This window comes from Hyla sarda, chromosome 1, assembly GCF_029499605.1.
Source record: "Hyla sarda isolate aHylSar1 chromosome 1, aHylSar1.hap1, whole genome shotgun sequence".
Classification (NCBI taxonomy): domain Eukaryota; kingdom Metazoa; phylum Chordata; class Amphibia; order Anura; family Hylidae; genus Hyla; species Hyla sarda.
This window is the reverse complement of record NC_079189.1, coordinates 421,290,737-421,297,732: the sequence shown is the minus strand read 5'-3', so window position 1 is coordinate 421,297,732 and position 6,996 is coordinate 421,290,737.

The following is a 6,996-nucleotide window of genomic DNA, read 5'->3' as shown; positions in this document are numbered from 1 at the left end:
AAGCTCTGTTGGTATCACCCATTTTCCAAGGTCACGTAGAGGTAGCAACTGCAGCCACGTTCCTGGTGGTGGTAGTAGTAGCAGCAGCATAAGAATAGAAAAGTTGTCACTATCTTCTGGGGCTGTGTTGTTTTGAAGGATAATATGGCTCTTGCAGACTAACTGACATGTTTTCTGTCATCTCAGTAGGCAGAAGAGTCTGACGATATGACGTCATAATGGTGACGTCCATCCTAGACCATCTGTTCCATCATCTGTCTTTGCTTTCCCCCACTGTTGCTAAGCAGGGGTATAGCATTGGCTATGAGGAGGAGTTGTGTGAGGACAGTTGGCCTTTGATAGCGTGTTGCAGAGGTGGTGGAGGTGGAAGCTATGGAGAAGCACAGCACCTTCGGAACTGATGGTGGTAGGAGTCATGGGAAAACTGTAAGGCATCATTATGGATAAGCTAAGGGGGAACAAGGAGCCCATGATCAGACATCAGAAGTTCATGCTGACAGGAGTGGTAGGGAGGATGAGGAGGAGTTTGATAATGATGATGTAATGTTGGACAGGATGTGGAAATCAGGTGAGGAGGAAGTGACATGCTCAGAACAAGAAGGTAGTGGTACTGGTAGTGGTAGTGAAGAGTGTAGCCAAGGTAGGACCAGAAAACCTGTCAAATGTACTAGAGGAAGGCCTGCTGATCTGGTCCATCTTCCTCCTTCTCTTCGTATTCCTAACTCCTTTCATGTTTCCCTTCTCAAGCCTCTCATTCTTAACCGCTTTTCCCCCAAGGTCACCATTCCTGCTCCTGTCTCTGGGTCCTCAGACATCTTCTCGGTTAAAGAAATCCTCGCTTCCATGGTTGTCAAAGGTAAAAAAACATTTCTTGTTGATTGGGAGAATTGTGGCCCCGAAGAGAGGTCTTGGGAGCCAGAGGACAATATCCTGGACAAGGAACTCATCTACAGATTCCTCGGTTCCAAGAAGAGGGGGAGACCCAAGGGGGGGGGGGTACTGTCGCGCTGCAGACAGAAGCATGCCGTGAGCGCTCCGGGGAGGCAACGGGACCCGGAGCGCTCACGGCGTGCTTCTGTCTGCAGCGCTCCGGTCGGCATCGCTGACCGCGAGCGCTGCTCCCTGGTCTCCGGAGGGGACGCGATCCGAGGCACGGGTTGTGCCCGCCCTCGGATTGTGCCCCATGACACTCACCTCTCGCCCCCGTCTGCTTCCTCCCGGCACGCGCGGCCCCGCTCCCTAGGGCGCGCGCGTGCCGGCTTGCTAAAATTTAAAGGGCCAGTGCACCACTAATTTGTGCCTGGCCCAATCACTCCCATTCCTATAAAAACCCACTTCCCCTTCCTCTCCTTGCCGGATCTTGTTGCCTTGTGCCCTGAGAAAGCGTTATAGTGTGTTCCCAAGCCTGTGTACCCAGACCTTCTGCTGTTGCCCCTGACTACGAACCTCGCTGCCTTCCCTGACCTTCTGCTTCGTCTGACCTCGCCTCTGTCTAGTCCTTGTGTACCGCGCCAGTCTCAGTTGCCAGAGAGGTCGAGTCGCTACTGGGGAACACGACCTGGTAGTTACTGCTGCAGCAAGTCCATCCCGCTTTGCGGCGGGCTCTGGTGAACACCAGTAACTGCTTAGAACCGATTCCCCAGTACGGCCCGCGTCATCGCCTCTCTGGCAGAGAGGATCCACCTCCAGTGTCCTCACCAGCCACTAGTCCGGACCCTGACAGCAGAGAGCCAGACTCAAAGGGGCGGTGACTGGTGACATAGAGGAGTGGGAGGAGAAAGGCGGGGCTAATAGGAAGATTGACAGAACAGCCTTGGTCTACTGAAACACAGTCACATTTAATTGAAGAAACTACAAATCTACTGTTTAAACTTGAGTGTCTACATACTCTGCATACACATTGTGATATACCTATACATTCTACATTGCATTTATTTGAATAATAACAATTTTTAGTGGATAACTTTATAATGATAATTTAGTGTAACTTGGAGACGCTGATTGTCTTAAACTTATAAGGTTAAATATTCAAGAGCCATGATAGGATATCAGAGAATCCAAGGTTGATGCTGAGTTAGAAATGTAAGCTTGTTCCAAGTAATGTAAAGATGTAATACATAAGACAGGAGTGACCACACGCAGAATGAAGTTCTACTGCAATAAACCACTCATCTGAGCTGGTGGTTCAGAGAAGTAGAGTTGAAGATATTCACTGAGATGTGTAAGATATCTGAAGGTAAGACATAATGAGTACGGGTACACTTTTGTTACCACCCACAAGTAAGGGCCTATTGGAGTGAAGGTTTTCTTGAATCCTGGGGCGAACCAATCTGTAGTTGGCAATTCAAGTGTTCAAAGTCCGAGAGCAGCCAGAGAAAGTGGCCTCCGTAAAGATCAGAGCCACATGAAGGAAACAGCCCCAGAAGCCAAGGGGACTAAATGGGGAAGGAGGTTGCCAAGGCTGCAGTGCTCCTGTCCTCCCACAATGACGGTACAGAGTGTACAGGTGGATGGGGAGTGTGGATCTTTCTGGTTAAGTCTCTGCAGGAACTAGCAATGCATGATGAGAGAGACCAATGGAAGAAGAAAGAGGTGGTACAGGGCAAAAATGGTATCTAGAGAGTTGGTAAGAAACTGAGTGTGCCAGCAGTCTTGTACCCCTTGGTAACATGTATTACCTCATACACTAAGCAGAAGGGAGCTATGTGTATAGTAATGTCCGTACATTGGGTGGCCTCAGGGTTCAACAATGCAGAAAGGAGGTTTGTACAGATGTCATCATTTACATCTGACATATGACCTAGGTAAAACAATAAAGGTACCTGACCAACACGCTCCATAATCATCTTACCTGTTTCATAGACTATGAGTAGACTTCATCTAACTGCCTGGGGTGGGCCAATATCAGTATCTCCTTGTCTAACTGTACTGATTCCCTAGCCATAGATACAGTAAAGACAAATAAGAACCTAATAAACCGCTGATCCGTGCTATAAACCATCATAACCAGTCCTACCAAAAGTTTGTAGCAATTGCAAATCCCACCTTTTTAGACACCATGGCCATAGAAACAGGTTACTCAGATATTAATCTCTGGTTGGAGTGGATGAGGTATACCGCAGGGAAAGGTAATAAAACAAACTGTTATGTTTGTTTTAGTGCTAGACCTCATCTAGGTACAGTCCCATTAAATATCTCAGAGCAAATAGAGGACTGCTTCCTCAGCCTATACACCAATAGCGCCACTGATCACACAGATTGTGAATGGTGGAAGAAAGAATATCCCATAACCACTAAAACCCCTAGACCAGGAAAAGGTATCACCATTTACCCTGGAAATTATACTTGTTATGTCATTGCAGGTGATCAAGGCAGATTGATGGGAAATTTTTCTAAGGGTTACTGCTCCATCTACTGAGTAATAATGAAAGCCAAACTACAATGCCAAGTCCAGTCTCTAGGTGATATCTACTGGTTGTGTGGAGACATGAAACTTAGAACCCGGTTGTGCATATCTTTAACCATGAGCCAGCAGAGATACCAGAGATCCATCATAGGAGAAAACAAGAAGCCTCCAAAGGAAGCCTTTACCCGCATGTGTGCATAGATGTCATTGGAGTTCCAAGGGGGGTCCCAAATGAGTTTAAGGCTAAAGACCAAGTAAAAGCAGGATTTGAATCTTTTCTAATTCCCCTAGTTACTATAAATAAAAATGTAGATGGGATTAACTACATATATTATAATCATATTATACATTTTTCAATAGAGGCTCTTAAAGGACAAGCTGAACAGCTTAGTGCCACATCTACTATGACCTTCCAGAATAGGATGGCCTTAGATATGATTCTATCAGAAAAAGGAGGGGTGTGTAAAATGTTTGGGGATACCTGCTGTACGTACATCCCAGATAATACAGGCCCCAATGGTAAAGTAACCCTAGCAATAAAGAAATTAGAAAGCCTGTCAATAGAACTCAAAAGAAATTCAGGCGTGTCAGACCCCTGGGACCAATATTTTAGTGGAATGGAGGGGATGACTATCAAGAATATCAATTCTAACAATTCTCATTCTCCTAGCTTTAATCATCTGTTGTGTTCTACCATGCCCGATGTGTGAAAAAGCCATGGACAATGCTACTATGAAGACTATGAAGAATACCCAGATGAACCCCATGCACCCCTGAAGAAATACCCAAATAGTAAAAAAGATTAAATATGTAAGGGACAGCATCTGAAAACCTATGTACAAAGTCTGTGGCAAGGGGGCTCATGGAATAGCCATGACTCGTCTAATGTACAGCAAGAAGAAAAAGAGTTGGAGAAGTACATAGGACAGATGAGATAGGACTTTATTTTAGGGCAAGAATGTTTAAATATATTATCAAACAGGATAATGTGGTAGAACGAAGATAAAGCATGAGAATATATTTAAAACATAATCATATAAATTATATATTCAATTTGGCCGGGAATAGATAAGCACTGTATACCTGAAGCAGTCATTCTACTTCAGTTCCACTTCTGCTACCTATCCTTCTCCTCCTCCAGGTCCTCCTGCATGAACATTTTGCATTATGCAGGAGAGAGTGCAGCTTTCCCTCCTCCTCCTCCTCCTCTCATACAATGGTGCAAAGTCAAGCACTGCCATGCTGTATAATGTCTGCTAAGCATTGGGAGGGAAAGACGAACAGCGAAGGAGTTGCTGTCCTGTTTGAAGCAGGAAGTTTAATACTTGCTCTTTGCTCATCATCTGAGACTGGTAAACGTGGTCGCCTTCAATGGCACAAAAATCATGGCTGCGTTGCATCTAGGTGAAGTGACACATTCTCCCTGTATGACACGTGCTAAATCTTGTCAAATGTTTTTCATGTGCTGGCCATTTACAGGAAAGTGTGGGTTGGGTTTAGCCATTCAGGCTATTGCTCTCGTGAATGAAAAAGATGAGTAGCCATACCTTTTAGACCCTCAGTATAAAGCCAAACTGGGGGAATTGTTTTCACCTTCTGAGAAGAAGGGCAAATTGGATTTTTCTAGGAACAAGCTATGCAGCCAGCTTGCACCAAACACCTGCTGAACGGGCATCCACTGTCCACTCCCCACTTAGTCTGCCAGCGCTACCCCTGAAAGAGGCAGGAGCAGCAGCAGCAGCATCTTTACGTTGGAGTACATGATGACAAAGTTTTTTATCTCGGTATTCTACCCTGACATGAAGCATTACCAAAGGGATCTTTGCCACCACCTGAACAACCAGGTTGATGCACACATAAGCTTTTCTCTTTTTATGACACACTATGAGCCCAGACCCCATGGATTTCTGGGTCACCAGGACTTCAACCTTCCAGTGTACCATGGGAGAGAGTGTTCAGCATGGCAATGCCATTGTCACCCCTAAGCAAACAAGATTATCTGCCAGCAATGTGGAAAAAAAACCATTTGTTAAAATGAATCCCTGATGCCACTGATTAGAGAGTACTACCAGCATCACTAACTACTGTCTGGTGGCTACTACAACTCCTACCAGTCCACTACTGCCTACTGTTCACTGGTTATTACAAGTCCCACCAGTCCACCACTTCCTGCTGTCTGTTGGCTACTACAAGTCCCACCGGCTCACCACTGCCTGCTGTCCACCACTTCTTGTTGTCTGTTGATTACTACAACTACCATCAGTTCACCACTGCCTGCTGTCTGGTGGCTACTACAACTCCCATCAGTCCACCACTCTCTGCTGTCCAATGACTTCTACTGCTCTCACCAGTCCACCACTGCCTGCTTTCTGCTAGCTACTATAACAACAACAGTCCACCATTGCCTGCTGTACTTTACACTGACTACTACAACTACAACCAGTCCCCCACAGCATGTTGTCTGTTGGCTACAACTACCATCATTCCATTACCTTTGCTGCTGCTACTGACAGCCAAATCTACACATACACAACCCATGATCCCCAAAAAAGGGATAATTGTTTAGTTTTTCTTTTTTTTTAAAAACCTATTTCATTTTCACTATTTTGGGACACCGATCCTATTAAAACTACCAAAAGTGAGAATTTTAGGAACACTTTGCATCCTTCGATACCTCTGTATGCATTTTAACATAGACAGGCATCTGCCAACAAAAAGGGATACTTTTTGCAGCTTTATTTTAGTGTTAAAAAGTATACAAAATCTACTAGTGCAGTGTGTTTTAAACATGCTGTTAGATACAATGGGCTATCGCATGTCACTGTAAATTTGACATTAAAGGGGTACTCCGCCCCTAGACATCTTATCCCCTATCCAAAGGATAGGGGATAAGATGTCAGATCGCCGCGGTCCCGCTGCTGGGGATCCCCGGGATCCCCGCTGCGGCTCTGCGCTATCATTACAGCACAGAGCGAGTTCGCTCTGCACGTAATGACGGGCAATACAGGGGCCGGAGCATCGTTACATCGTGGATCCGCCCCTCGTGATGTCACGGCCCGCCCCTTTCAATACAAGTCTATGGGAGGGGGTGTGGCGGTCATCACACCCCCTCCCATAGACTTGCATTAAGGGGACGGGCCGTGATTTCACGAGGGGCGGAGCCATGACGTCACGCTGCTCCGTCGCCTGTATTGCCTGTCATTACGTACAGAGCGAACTCGCTCTGTGCTGTAGTGATAGCGGGGTGCCGCAGTGGGGATCCCGGGGGCTCCCCAGCAGCGGGACTGCGGCGATCTGACATCTTATGCCCTATCCTTTGGATAGGGGATAAGATGTCTAGGGGCGGAGTACCCCTTTAACTTAGCCTTAAAACCCCTTTAAAACTATTTGAGTACATTCCTAGGTGACACTAGTAGTGTTATACATGGCATTAAAGCTCTTAGGCAGTGTTACATATGTGTTTTGAGGTGTATTCTATTTGATGATTTGGAGAGAGCCAGTTTGCCATTACCTGAACTTTATTGAAAAGTTTGGTGAGCCATTTGAGTTCAACTCTACTGAAGATGTAGAATATCAGGAAAATTGAGTTA